Source organism: Bombus vosnesenskii, unplaced genomic scaffold, assembly GCF_011952255.1.
Source record: "Bombus vosnesenskii isolate JDL3184/JDL3185 unplaced genomic scaffold, Bvos_JDL3184-5_v1.1 scf7180000013879, whole genome shotgun sequence".
Lineage (NCBI taxonomy): Eukaryota > Metazoa > Arthropoda > Insecta > Hymenoptera > Apidae > Bombus > Bombus vosnesenskii.
Genome location: NW_022883261.1, coordinates 4,958 through 22,303, shown reverse-complemented (window position 1 = coordinate 22,303; position 17,346 = coordinate 4,958). Strand labels below are relative to the sequence as shown.

Here is a 17,346-nt window from a genome sequence, read left to right as displayed (position 1 = left end):
TATCGTCGGTGTGTCCAGAGGAGTGAAGGTATTTACCGGGCTAGTTGGAGATTCCTCGGTATATGTATTATTGAGCGATCTACGGGTTGATCTGGGACCCAAGGCGATATTGTCGGTATGATTAGGAACGTCAAGGTGCGTTCGTATGTGCCGTCGATGGAGGTGATCGTGGCCGTGATGTAACGTTTCGAGGCTGTCGATAACGTGTTGAGTGTTCCGATTGGGACCTAACGTTTCCGTTGGTTAAGTTTTAGCGAATCAGCGAGTTTTTCGGTGATAAAGTTCATGCTAGAGCCGGTGTCTAGCAGAGCTCTACAACGGAATGGTTGAACTTTATTGTTCAATACGTTGACCTGCGCTGTGACTAACAAATCGTGCTGCAGTGGTTCAGAAGGAAGCGAGGTCAATGAGTCCGGTTTCTGTGGTTCGGACCCTAACAAGGTCGTTTGATGACGTCATTGTTTTCCTTGTCGTCTAGGACTGGACGATATATTTGATCCCGATGCCGTCGTTCGCGATAACCGAGATTCACGTTTCGGTGATGTTCGCGGAGACGATCGGGGAGACGTGGATGCGCGTCGCGAACGATGTGACGATCGCGGGGTCGGTGAACTAGGCGAAGATCGACCGTTGGGTGATCGATCGCTCGATGATCGGCTTACACGTGGTCGTGATTTGCTATGACCATGGTCTTGATGTAGGTATGTATGGTGTCGCTGCCTGCAGATGCGACATGAACCGGCGGAGCAATGAGTAATAGCGTGTCCCTTACCCAAACAATTGGTACATAGAGACGCCCTCTTGGCGATTTCAAGGCGTTTTTTAGGCGACTTCGCTTTGAAGACGTCACAATTCCATAATTCGTGTTGTCCTGGACAATTCGGACACACCAACGTATTATGTGTAGTTGTGAATGCGTAACTTCGCGGTGCGTTCGATCGCTGACGTTTGTGTTGATCGGGCTCTCATTTTATCACGGTTGATGCTGAACTTGTCCTGTCGCCGTTCGTCCGTGTTTTCAGAAAGTCTACCAGCTGCGTATATGACGGCATTTTCTCGTCCGGCAATGTGCGCTGCCATTTGCGAATGATGGCTGAGGGTAGCTTCGATGTGAATAATTTTATAAGAGCGACATTTGAGGTAACTGGTTCACCGAGTTTTTCTAACGCTTGGAGGTTTACCTTGACCGTCTCAAGAAAATCATCTATCGCTTCGGGTGTCTCTTTGGTTATTTTCGGATAGTCAAAAATCAAGTCCCAGTGGCGCATGCAGATTTGACTGTGGCAGTCGAATTTTTCCTTCAGAACGTCAATAGCGATCGAATGATTTAACTCGGTGACATCTAACGATTGTATGCTTCGCGCGGCCTTTCCGGTCAAAGAGGATCGTAGGTAGTGGGATTTCTGCACGGGTGTAAATCGCTCGCTTCGATCGATAGTGGATAAGAAGGAGTCGTAAAATGAATGCCAATTTTCGATGGTACCGTCGAAAGTAGGCAGGTGAATTTCAGGGCAGTTTAATTGATGTCGGCTCGGCGACATTAGATGACTCGCAGCCTTGTGATTTCGACGACGATGCTGGTGTATCATCCATGAGAGTGTGTATTCGTATTACCAGATTGTAATATGTGTCGGTTACTTGGGAAACGCGCGCGTCGTCTATCTCCCCTAAATCTTCTAATTCTCTTGTAACAATCGATATTGTTTCCACGTGTCGTCGAGTAGTGTCGTATAGGCCGTTAAATGGGCCTTATTCGGTTGTCTAGATTTTTCGTATTCATCGAGTCGTTTCGATAGAAAGGTAAATCGACCGATTTGAAAGCCTCGTCTCCGATGCAAGGAGGTAAGTTTCTCTGTGTTTTCCATTGGTATAGCAGATTGTGAAAAGAATGCAGTGAACGAGCTTACCTTGTGGTTGCGAGTTTAAATGTTACTCGTCACCGTGTGTGTCTCGTTTAATGTGTAAGACGTGTTCTTACTGAAGTCGACCCTCTAGTTGTTGGCGTGAGGCTGCGTGGTTGCGTTCTTGCGTTTTCAAGAGGGTTATGCCTCTTCAAAACTGATGGTCCCTGGCGCTACTGACTTCACTGGAGTGGTAACGCTTCTGCTGCCGTTTCTATTGGATTCACGTGGCACTGTATGGTAGTGGATGTCACTGGCGTGCACTTTTCACTTGCCACTGTATCCGGCTCGAAGGACCAAATGTTACGACCGTTCGCGGAGAGACGCGGTCGTTAGGAAAACGCTTCAGCGAGAGGCGTAAATATTCGCTACGATTATGTTAATCAACGCCGCGAAATAGTCGTTCCCCTGTTTCGGTTAAGATAACAGAGGTCGTTTAATGAATGTAACACTGTATTAACAGGTTTACATAGAATAATATATTTTACAATAATATGATGATTATATTACAGAAATTTGACTCGACTTTGCGGACTCTCTAGATAAATTCGTTTGCTCGTCAGATTTGTCGAAGTGTCACAATTGACTCGGCAGAAGGAACTGATCGCCCTTCGATTATTCCTTTGTCTCATTTGGAAGACGACCCCCACTATGCTCGGGTCACGCCACCGCTCTCTAACAACTCTATCAATTCTCACGACTCTACTCTTCGACGACTCGATACCTCTAACGACTCTACTCTTCGACGACTCAATTAGCTCTGATTCTCGCAACACGCACACTTTTCGATTCGCCTTGCGTAGCGAAACCGTCCTTCTTCTAACGTTGTCTATTGTTTCCCTCATACCTATGTAAGAACTACCAACTACGTGCCTTTAGTCACGTAGGCACTCTTAAATGTAAACGAAGCACAGAAACACGACGTACACGGTTTTTCTATTTTCAACTGATTTCTAATTCGAATTACTTTACGATATTACAATAAGTATCTAGTAATACGACTTCCGAACCGACGTAATTATTGCAATGATTGTTAAATTTCAAAACAATTTCCTATCCATGTTAAACATATTACGTATATGTGCATGTCTAGTATTTCGATTAGTTGCTCTACTTGCGGTAGTTCGCCATTCTGGATCATCTAGACTCAACAAAGATGCATTCAATTTACTCCATACCTTAAAAAGCTCTGTAGCGGCACAAGAGTTAGAATTTGCTTCAAACCAAGTTGTTGTTTTGCTTCGGAATATTTAGAGGTATTGTAAGGAATTATGAACTCCGGCAAAATAATGGCGCCGCTACATGTAACCGTAAAACAAGACGAATTTGTATCTTTTGACCTTCTTCTGACGATTATGAATAAACGAACGTGAGCGCAAACGATTCAGTATAAACTGTGACTAAACGTCTGTATAAATATCGTTTCGCGACAAGATCTGTTTTAAATACACTAACGAGTACACATTTTGGTAGTCTCATTATTCGATCCCCTACAGCTCTTATTAAGAAAGATAGAGGCCTGTGACAGTATTCAGCTTGGTAAACTTTGAACAGAGCATATTGATAAGCCAAAGTAACTAACATACAACCTTTTTTTTCTTTTTTTTTTTTTTTTTTTTACGTGGAGAAATCCTCATGGACACTCCGCTGTTGCAGTAATTGCGAAACAGCAGAGTAGTGTCGGACTCTTACCGACTAAAACTCCACGATGACCGCCCGACGCGTATGACAGAGGTGCTCCAGGATTCTCTTATGAATTAACTTCAGTTGCACCCCCTTCACTCGTTCTCTAGTTCTAGCCAGTCCTAATATTTCCTGACTATTGAATTGGCGTTAGGAGGGGCCATTACCCCTAGCGCTGTCTCTCCTTATTGATATTCACCGGAGGCTTGTCTTGTGTGCTTCGACAACTCGCATACAACCTGGTGGTACAAGCTATGAAAAAACTTCCCCGGACATGAGAAAACGAAAGGTATTAGAGCCCACCAAATAAGATTTGCTACAATTTGCTGTAGTACGTCACAATAAGCCTATGAGTTTCGCGCGTCAGACGATTTTCGAATTAGTTGATGCTTGGATGTTCAAGATACGGAAGCGCGGAGAGATGATACGTTTATGTACAACTTGATCATGGTGCAACCCATTCGTCAGCCAGAAAACTTCATGCACGATTTTCTAAAAAGAAACACATTTCCCCCCTTCCTTATGCCGTACCAATCCTCTCTCGTCGCTCCTTATCTCATACACAGACAGGCCAAATAATGTTGCCGATGACCGCCAACAGCCTGGGTTCATGTACGGGTCTCTTGCCTGCGACAGAAATTTGTTATGTGTAGTATGCGGGGCAGAAAAGCACTTTTGCCATTAATATGAACTAGAAGATTGCAGAAAAATTGTAAACATTTTCCAAATTTTATTAATTTCATTTCATTTCTTAAAGTCTACAAAACTGTTAATCAACATTAAGCAAATATACAAAATCTTGACGTACAGAATAATGGAGCGAATATTAGAAACGATACTACTAACACTACAAGCTAAAATGTACTATACAAATTTTCTTTAAACCATAAGACATGCAAAGTATATATTTCTGAAAATAAAAAATATCGGATCAAACACTCTTCGAACATACTTCGAACGCTCATTATTACGTATATTACCAAACCAATGCATACAATATAATATATAAACTAAGCCAACGAAAGGCGCAGAGACTGGAGAACATGGGGTCCCCGAGCGTGCAGTACGCTTCAGCATCGTTGCGAACACCAACTCCCTCCGCTTGTCCCAATGCCATCTCGAACGGTGAGACTGCAAACAGAAAATATCCATATATACATCAAGATAGTAATGCAATTTCTATTCTTGCAGCACCGACGTAATACACGGTGCTCCGTAATCGCTCGAGATTCCATATATCTCTACGCATTAGGTAGATAAAACGTTGCGAGAAATCCTCTTGTCACAGTTAGGTCTTCCAAACCTGATCGCTTGCATTTTTCCCGCTACTTCAGCGTTGTAACGTTACTTTTATTTCTGCCAACTTAGGCACGACATCGTCTAAACTGCCCGATTCAGGACACGATGGCTCCTCCCGGGGATTCTGTTGAGACGATCCCGGATTTTCCGTGTCCTTACCATTGCAGAGCTCATAATTTGTATAATATACCTTCTTCTTCAAGCATTGTTTTTTAAATTTCTGCCATTTTGAAGCTGCTGATAATCGCCGGATGCGTAAATCATTTTTAGCTTTGGAAAGAGCGCACGTCAGCATTGCTTCAATCCGTAAATCGCGTCTGCGCTTTCGGCGACACTTTGATCTTTTGCGGCGAACTTCGTCAATCCAAGTTAGTAACCGTTCAGTTTCTGGCTTGTCGGCGTTAGTTTTCGAAAGTCCCTTCTTTGTCCTCGCCATGCTTTCTCAATTATTTCACCTAATTATTGAGTAAGTAAAAAGTATACCAACCTGTATCCGGCTCCTGTTTGTTGTAGAACAATACAGAAGAGATTCACACAACTGCACACAAAGGATTTGAAACCACCGAGCAAAACACCCTCCTCACAGCACAGTCGTAAGATGACTAAGGGAAGTCTACGCTGCGCGTCTGAAGTCCGCTGTCTATACCCCCTCCTCTGTCTTTATGACGTAGTCTTACGCGCGAAAATGGAAACTAGTTCCGTGTAAAATCTTACGTTGGCCTTACATTCTCAGAAATTTTGAAAAATTCTTTAATCCAATTAATTTTTAAATATATGTGCGACAATTTTAATGCTAAATTTTATATATTTTGTACATTATATTAAAATTCTTCATTTACAGGAAATAATCAATAGCGTATTGTTGAGGTTGTTCGGTGTGTAAACAGAGAAAACACGTGGATAAATTGTAAGGTAGAAAATATATTTAAATAGAAGTGTAATAAGTAAAAATACAATTTGAGCTGGTCCAGATCCGCAAGCTAGCTGTGTTACCTAATAACTGAAAAACCCCGAAGCCAACGTCGCCTGTTTACTGTTTATGGCCTGACTTCGTCGCAGTCTTTTGTCTACACGCTGTCGATGGCTTCAGTGCTTGAGAAAATTAAAAAAGACCAGATGTAGAGTTTTCTTAGAAGTGGTAACCACTTCAACACTATATAACGTAATACGTTATAACGTTATACTATATAACGTAATACGTTATTACGTTTTCTGTGTAACGTAATACGTTCTAAAATTATACTATATAGCGTAATAAGTTATAACGTTATACTATATAACGTAATACGTTATAACTTAATTCTAAGTAATGTCATAAGTTATAAAGTTATACCGTATAACGTAATGCGGTGTAACGTTATACCATATAACGTAATACGTTATAACGTTATACTCTTTAACGTAGTACGTTATTACGTTATTCTTTATAACGTAATACGTTATTACGTTGTTCTTTATAACGTAATACGATATAACGTTATTCTGCAGAACGTCATGCGTTATAACGTTTCTCTATATAATGTAATACGGTATAACGTTATACCTATATAACGTAATACGTTATAAAATTATACTATATAACGTAATACGTTATTACGATGTTCTGTATAACGTAATACGTTATAAAATTATACTATATAGCGTAATAAGTTATAACGTTATACTATATAACGTAATACGTTATTACGTTGTTCTGTATAATGTAATACGTTATAAAATTATACTATATAGCGTAATAAGTTATAACGTTATACTATATAACGTAATACGTTATAAAGTTATTCTGCGGAACGTCATGCGTTATAACGTGACTCTATATAATGTAATACGGTATAACGTTATACCTATATAACGTAATACGTTATAAAATTATACTATAAAACGTAATACGTTATAGCGTTATACCATATAACGTAATAGGTTATAACTTAATTCTAAGTAATGTCATAAGTTATAACGTTATACTGTATTACATAATACGATGTAATGTTATAGTCTATAATGTAATACGTTATTACGTTATTCTATCCAACGTAATACGTTATAAAATTATACTATATAACGCAATACGTTATAACGTTATACCATATTCCGCAACACGTTATTACGTTATTCTTTATAACGTAATGCGTTATAAAGTTATACTGAATAACGTAATAAGTTATAACGTTATACTATATAACGGAATACGTTATTACGTTATTCTTTATAACGTAATACGTTATAAAGTTATACTGTATAACGAAATATGTTAAAACGTTATTCAGCGGAACGTCATGCGTTATAGCGTTACTCTATATAATGTAATACGGTATAACATTATACTATATAACGTAATACGTTATAACGTTATACTATATAACGTAATACGTTATTACGTTGTTCTGTGTAACGTAATACGTTATAAAACTATTCTATATAGCGTAATAAGTTATAACGATATACTCTATAACGCAGTACGTTATAATGTTACACTGCCTAACGTAATACGTTATAACGTTATACTATAAAACGTAATACGTTATATCGTTATACCATATAGCGTTATACTATATAACGTAGTACGTTATAACGTTATAGTATATAACGTAATACGTCGTAATTTCGACCAATCGCGGGGAGACGTAATCGCGAGGATAGACGTCAACGGGGGTCGTAAATCCCCGTTACGATTATAACAATCGACACCACGAATTGATCGATCCCCTGATTTCCGTTGAGATAATAAGGGGTGATTGAATTTGTATAACACTGGGATTCACAGTATTATAAAGTATATATTTCCAACATTTAGTTACACTGACGTAGAGAAATAAATAGTTAACAACTTGTCGCACGAAGATGCGATAGACATGTACGCTAGAGCAGGGCTCTTATAATGGAAATTAATGTGTCAATGGACTTAGCACTGTGATATGTTTAGGAGAGAAGATGTATGTTCGACAACACCGAGAACCGACAAAAGATGTGCGTGAAGTATGCAACTCTCGCGCTATGTGTAGACTGCTGCGTTAGGCGTTAGTTGGTAGACTGTCTGTCGCTCTTGTTTTTAATACGGAAGAAAAGTTCGGTGTGGGTGTGCCCCTGTGCCTAAAGAACGCGGATTCGTTGATCCCACTTTCGTTAGGAAAAGTGAGGGTAACGATCCGCGGTGTCGATTGGTCATGACCTGCACTACTGCTCGAAGGGATGAGTAGGGAATCTCCTACCATCGTGGTGCGTAGATGACTGTGTGCCTGAGAAAAACCTAGCTTGTTTTATTACAGGGCTATTCGGATTTTCCTAATGGGTGCATACCCGCTTTCTCCGTGTTTTAAAGGCGACTAATAAACCCAAGGACACCTCTAAAACCGACTGTGTTTCGAGCATATTTTTAAGCTTTAGAAATTCTTCAAGACAACGGATTGAATACATATGGCGAAACAATGCAGGGAAGTGAAAGTTATGGTGGGTCCTTAGGTTTATTGAGGGTCGAAGTGACGTTACGCAGGTCGGTTGTTGTCCGGTCGCGCGGGCTGGCGTGCAGATGTTTTAGGCGGCGTAACATACGTTATTACGTTATTCTTTATAACGTAACACGTTATAAAGTTATACTGAATAACGAAATAAGTTATAACGTTATACTATATAACGTAATACGTTATTACGTTATTCTATCTAACATAATACGATATAAAGTTATACCATAAAACGTAATACATTATAACGTTATACCATATAGCGTTATACTATATAACGTAATACGTTATAACGTTATTCGTTATAACGTAATACGTTATAACTTAATTCTATGTAATGTCATACGTTATAACGTTATACTGTATAACGTGATACGATGTAGCGTTATACTATATAACGTTATTCTATGTAACGTCATACGGTATAATGTTATACTACTTAACGTAATACGTTATAACGTTATAACATATAACGTGCTACGTTATAGTGTTACACTGCCTAACGTAATACGTTATAACGTTACACAATATAATGTAATACGTTATAACGATATACTCTATAACGTAGTACGTTATAATGTTACACTGCCTAACGTAATACGTTATAACGTTATACTATAAAACGTAATACGTTATAAAATTAGGCTATATAGCGTAATAAGTTATAACGATATACTCTATAACGTAGTACGTTATAATGTTACACTGCCTAACGTAATACGTTATAACGTTATACTATAAAACGTAATACGTTATAGCGTTATACCATATAGCATTATACTATATAACGTAATACGTTATAACGTTATACCATATAACGTAATACGTTATAACTTAATTCTATGTAATGTCATACGTTATAACGTTATACTGTATAACGTGATACGATGTAGCGTTATACTATATAACGTAATACGTTATAACGTTATTCTATGTAACGTCATACGGTATAATGTTATACTACTTAACGTAATACGTTATAACGTTATAACATATAACGTACTACGTTATAGTGTTACACTGCCTAACGTAATACGTTATAACGTTACACAATGTAATGTAATACGTTATAACGATATACTCTATAACGTAGTACGTTATAATGTTACACTGCCTAACGTAATACGTTATAACGTTATACTATAAAACGTAATACGTTATAAAATTATACTCTATAGCGTAATAAGTTATAACTATATACTCTATAACGTAGTACGTTATAATGTTACACTGCCTAACGTAATACGCTATAACGTTATACTATAAAACGTAACACGTTATAACGTTATACCATATAGCATTATACTATATAACGTAATACGTAATAACGTTATACCATATAACGTAATACGTTATAACTTAATTCTATGTAATGTCATACTTTATAACGTTATACTGTATAACGTGATACGATGTAGCGTATACGTAATATATAACGTTATTCTATGTAACGTCATACGGTATAATGTTATACTACTTAACGTAATACGTTATAACGTTATAACATATAACGTGCTACGTTATAGTGTTACACTGCCTAACGTAATACGTTATAACGTTACACAATATAATGTAATACGTTATAACGATATACTCTATAACGTAGTACGTTATAATGTTACACTGCCTAACGTAATAATACGTTATAACGTTATACTATAAAACGTAATACGCTATAAATTATACTATATAGCGTAATATGTTATAACGATATAATTTCTATAACGTAGTACGTTATATTAATTGCCTAACGTAATACGTTATATCGTTATACTATAAAACGTAATACGTTATAAAATTATACTATATAGCGTAATAAGTTATAACGATATACTCTATAACGTAGTACGTTATAATGTTACACTGCTCAACGTAATACGTTATGGAATGCCGTACTGTATTAACGTAATACGTTATAACGTTTATACCATATAGCATTATACTATATAACCTAATACGTTATAACGTTATACCATATAACGAAATACGTTATAACTTAATTCTATGTAATGTCATACGTTATAACGTTATACTGTATAACGTGATACGATGTAGCGTTATACTATATAACGTAATACGTTATAACGTTATTCTATGTAACGTCATACGGTATAATGTTATACTACTTAACGTAATACGTTATAACGTTATAACATATAACGTGCAACGTTATAGTGTTACACTGCCTAACGTAATACGTTATAACGTTACACAATATAATGTAATACGTTATAACGATATACTCTATAACGTAGTACGTTATAATGTTACACTGCCTAACGTAATACGTTATAACGTTATACTATAAAACGTAATACGCTATAAAATTAGGCTATATAGCGTAATAAGTTATAACGATATACTCTATAACGTAGTACGTTATAATGTTACACTGCCTAACGTAATACGTTATAACGTTATACTATAAAACGCACACGTTGTAACGTTATACCATATAGCATTATACCATATAACGGGTACGTTATAACGTTATACTATATAACGTAATACGTAATAACGTTATACCATATAACGTAATACGTTATAACTTAATTCTATGTAATGTCATACTTTATAACGTTATACTGTATAACGTGATACGATGTAGCGTTATACTATATAACGTTATTCTATGTAACGTCATACGGTATAATGTTATACTACTTAACGTAATACGTTATAACGTTATAACATATAACGTGCTACGTTATAGTGTTACACTGCCTAACGTAATACGTAATAACGTTACACAATATAATGTAATACGTTATAACGATATACTCTATAACGTAGTACGTTATAATGTTACACAGCCTAACGTAATACGTTATAACGTTATACTATAAAACGTAATACGATATAGCGTTATACCATATAGCATAATACTATATAACGTAACTCGTTATAACGTTATACCATATAACGTAATACGTTATTACGTTGTTCTATATAAAGTAATACGTTATAACGTTATTCTGCGGAACGTCATGCTTTATAAAATTACTCTATATAATGTAATATGATATAACATTATACCATATAACGTAATACGGTATAACGTTATACTATATAACATAATACGTTATAACTTTATACTATAAAACGTAATACGTTATAACGTTATTCTATGTAACGTCATACGTTATAAAATTATACTATATAAAGTAATACATTTTAACGTTATACTATATAACGTAATACGGTATAGCGTTGTACTATATAACGTAATACGTTATAACATTACACTATAAAACTGATTATGTTACAACGTTATACCATATGTCGTAATTCGTTATAACGTTATTCTATAAAATGCAATACGTTATAATGTTATACCATAAAACGTAATACGTTATTACGTAATGCCATATAGTGCAATACGTTACAACGTTATCCTATAAAATGCAATACGTTATACCGTTATACCATATAACGTGATACGGTATAACGTTATACTATATAACATAATGCGTTATAACTTTATACTATAAAACGTAATACGTTATAACGTTATTCTATGTAACGTCATACGTTATAAAATTATACTATATAAAGTAATACATTATAACGTTATACTATATAACTTAATACGGTATAACGTTATACTATATAATGTAATACATTATAACATTACACTATAAAACTGAATATGTTATAACGTTATACCATATGTCGTAATCCGTTATAACGTTATTCTATAAAATGCAATACGTTATAATGTTATACCATATAACGTAATACGTTATAACGTTATACCATAAAATGTAATACCTTATAACTTTATACTATAAAACGTAATACGTCATAAAGTTTAAGTATATAACGTTATAGTATATAACGTAATACGTTATAACGATATACTATATAACGTAATACGTTATAATGCTACACTGCCTAACGTAATTCGTTACAAAGTTATACTATCTAATGTAATACGTTATAACGTTATACTATACAATGTAATACGTTAGAATGTTATTCCATAAAACGTAATACGTTATAACGTTATACCATATATCGTATTACGTTATAACGTTATACCATATAATGTAATACGTTATAACGTTATTCTATGAAATGCAATACGTTATAACGTTATACCATATAACGTAATACGTTATAACGTTATACCATATAACGTAAAACGTTAAAGCGTTATTCTATACAACGTAATACCTTATAAAATTATACTATATAACGCAATACGCTATAACGTTATACCATATACTGTAATACGTTATAACGTTATTCTGTGTAACGTCATACGTTATAACGTTACTCTATGTAACGTCATACGTTATAAAATTATACTATATAAAATAATACATTATAACGTTATACTATATAAAGTAATACATTATAACGTTATACTATATAAAGTAATACATTATAACGTTATACTGTATAACGTAATACGTTATTACGTTATACTATATAACGTAATACGTTATAACGATATACTATAAAACGTAATACGTTATAACGTTACACCATATAACGTCGTACGTTATAACGTTATACTATTTAGCGTAATACGTTATTACGTTATTCTATATAACGTGATAAGTTATAACGTTATACTATATAACGTAATACGATATAACGTAATTCTATGTAACGTCACACGTTATAACGTTACACTATATAACGTAATACGTTATAACGTTATACTATATAACGTAATACGTTATAACTTAATTCTATGTAATGTCATATGTGATAACGTTATACTGTATAGCGTGATACGATGTGGCGTTATACTATATAACGTAATACGTTATAACGTTATTCTATGTAACGTCATACGGTATAATGTTATACTACTTAACGTAATACGTTATAACGTTATAACATATAACGTGCTACGTTATAGTGTTACACTGCCTAACGTAATACGTTATAACGTTACACAATATAATGTAATACGTTATAACGATATACTCTATAACGTAGTACGCTATAATGTTACACTGCCTAACGTAATACGTTATAACGTTATACTATAAAACGTAATACGTTATAAAATTATGCTATATAGCGTAATAAGTTATAACGATATACTCTATAACGTAGTACGTTATAATGTTACACTGCCTAACGTCATACGTTATAACGTTATACTATAAAACGTAATACGTTATAACGTTATACCATATAGCATTATACTATATAACGTAATACGTTATAACGTTATACTATATAACGTAATACGTTATAACGTTATACTATATAACGTAATACGTTATAACTTAATTCTATGTAATGTCATATGTTATAACGTTATACTGTATAGCGTGATACGATGTGGCGTTATACTATATAACGTAATACGTTATAACGTTATTCTATGTAACGTCATACGGTATAATGTTATACTACTTAACGTAATACGTTATAACGTTATAACATATAACGTGCTACGTTATAGCGTTACACTGCCTAATGTAATACGTTATAACGTTACACAATATAATGTAATACGTTATAACGATATACTCTATAACGTAGTACGTTATAATGTTACACAGCCTAACGTAATACGTTATAACGTTATACTATAAAACGTAATACGTTATAGCGTTATACCATGTAGCATAATACTATATAATGTAACTCGTTATAACGTTATACCATATAACGTAATACGTTATTACGTTGTTCTATATAAAGTAATACGTTATAACGTTATTCTGCGGAACGTCATGCTTTATAAAATTACTCTATATAATGTAATATGATATAACATTATACTATATAACGTAATACGGTATAACGTTATACTATATAACATAATACGTTATAACTTTATACTATAAAACGTAATACGTTATGACGTTTTTCTATGTAACGTCATACGTTATAAAATTATACTATATAAAGTAATACATTTTAACGTTATACTATATAACGTAATACGGTATAGCGTTGTACTATATAACGTAATACGTTATAACATTACACTATAAAACTGATTATGTTACAACGTTATACCATATGTCGTAATTCGTTATAACGTTATTCTATAAAATGGAATACGTTATAATGTTATACCATAAAACGTAATACGTTATTAAGTAATGCCATATAGTGCAATACGTTACAACGTTATCCTATAAAATGCAATACGTTATACCGTTATACCATATAACGTGATACGGTATAACGTTATACTATATAACATAATACGTTATAACTTTATACTATAAAACGTAATACGTTATAACGTTATTCTATGTAACGTCATACGTTATAAAATTATACTATATAAAGTAATACATTATAACGTTATACTATATAACTTAATACGGTATAACGTTATACTATATAATGTAATACGTTATAACATTACACTATAAAACTGATTATGTTATAACGTTATACCATATGTCGTAATCCGTTATAACGTTATTCTATAAAATGCAATACGTTATAATGTTATACCATATAACGTAATACGTTATAACGTTATACCATAAAATGTAATACCTTATAACTTTATACTATAAAACGTAATACGTCATAAAGTTTAAGTATATAACGTTATAGTATATAACGTAATACGTTATAACGATATACTATATAACGTAATACGTTATAATGCTACACTGCCTAACGTAATTCGTTACAAAGTTATACTATCTAATGTAATACGTTATAACGTTATACTATACAATGTAATACGTTAGAATGTTATTCCATAAAACGTAATACGTTATAACGTTATACCATATATCGTATTACGTTATAACGTTATACCATATAATGTAATACGTTATAACGTTATTCTATGAAATGCAATACGTTATAACGTTATACCATATAACGTAATACGTTATAACGTTATACCATATAACGTAAAACGTTAAAGCGTTATTCTATACATCGTTATACGTTACAAAATTATACTATATAACGCAATACGCTATAACGTTACACTATAAAACATAATATGTTATAACGTTATACCATATAACGTTATACTATATAACGTAATACGTTATAACGTTATTCTGTGTAACGTCATACGTTATAACGTTATTCTATGTAACGTCATACGTTATAAAATTATACTATATAAAATAATACATTATAACGTTATACTATAAAAAGTAATACATTATAACGTTATACTATATAAAGTAATACATTATAACGTTATACTATATAACGTAATACGTTATTACGTTATACTATATAACGTAATACGTTATAACGATATACTATAAAACGTAATACGTTATAACGTTACACCATATAACGTCGTACGTTATAACGTTATACTATTTAGCGTAATACGTTATTACGTTATTCTATATAACGTAATAAGTTATAACGTTATACTATATAACGTAATACGATATAACGTAATTCTATGTAACGTCATACGTTATAACGTTACACTATATAACGTAATACGGTATAACGTTATACCGTTACAACGTTATTCTAGATGACGTCATACGTTATAACGTTATTCTGTAGAACGTCATACGTTATAAAATTATACTATATAAAGTAAGACACTATAACATTATACTATATGACGTAATACGGTATAACGTTATACTACATAACGTAATACGTTATAAAATTACACTATAAAACTGAATATTTTATAACGTTATACCATAAAACGTAATACGTTACTACGTTATGCCATATAGTGTAATATAACATTATCCTATAAAATGCAATACGTTATACCGTTATACTATATAACGTAATACGTTATAACGTTATTCTATGTAACGTCATACGTTATGAAATTATACTATATAAAGTAATACTTTATAACGTTATACTATATAAAGTAATACGTTATAACGTTACAGCATATAATGTAATACGCTATAACGTTATTCTATAAAATGCAATACGTTATAACGTTATACCATATGACGTAATACGTTATAACGTTATTCTATGTAACGTCATACGTTATAAAATTCTACTATATAAAGTAATACGATATAACGTTATACTATATAACGTAATACTGTATAACGTTATACTATATAACGTAATACGTTATAACGTTATACTATAAAATGCAATACGTTATAACGTTATACCATATATCGTAATACGTTATAACGTTATTCTATGTAACGTCATACGTTATAAAATTATACTATATAACGTAATACGGTATCACGTTATACTATATACCGTAATAAGGTATAACTTTATACTATAAAACGTAATACGTTATTACATTATACTGTATAACGTAATACGTTATAACATTACACTATAAAATGTAATACGTTATAACGTTATTCTATAAAACGTAATACGTCATAACGTTAGACTATATAACGTGATACGATATAACGTTATACTATATAGCGTCATACGTTATAACGTTACACTATATAACGTCATACATTATAACGTTACACTATATAACGTAACTCGTTATAACGTTATACCATATAACGTAATACGTTATTACGTTGTTCTATATAAAGTAATACGTTATAACGTTATTCTGCGGAACGTCATGCTTTATAAAATTACTCTATGTAATGTAATATGATATAACATTATACTATATAACGTAATACGGTATAACGTTATACTATATAACATAATACGTTATAACTTTATACTATAAAACGTAATACGTTATAACGTTATTCTATGTAACGGCATACGTTATAAAATTATACTATATAAAGTAATACATTTTAACGTTATACTATATAACGTAATACGGTATAACGTTATACTATATAACGTAATACGTTATAACATTACAGTATAAAACTGATTATGTTACAACGTTATACCATATGTCGTAATTCGTTATAACGATATTCTATAAAATGCAATACGTTATAATGTTATACCATAAAACGTAATACGTTATTACGTAATGCCATATAGTGCAATACGTTACAACATTATCCCATAAATGCAATACGTTATACCGTTATAACATATATAACGTGATAATGGTATAACGTTATACTATATAACATAATACGTTATAACTTTATACT

At 33.0% G+C, this 17,346-nt stretch overlaps 1 pseudogene; it reads right to left on the bottom strand.

Moving 5' to 3' along the window:
- Positions 1 to 455: 455 nt before the first annotated feature.
- Positions 456 to 1,541, bottom strand: LOC117239023 (annotated as a pseudogene).
- Between the last annotated feature and the right edge of the window lie 15,805 nt (positions 1,542 to 17,346).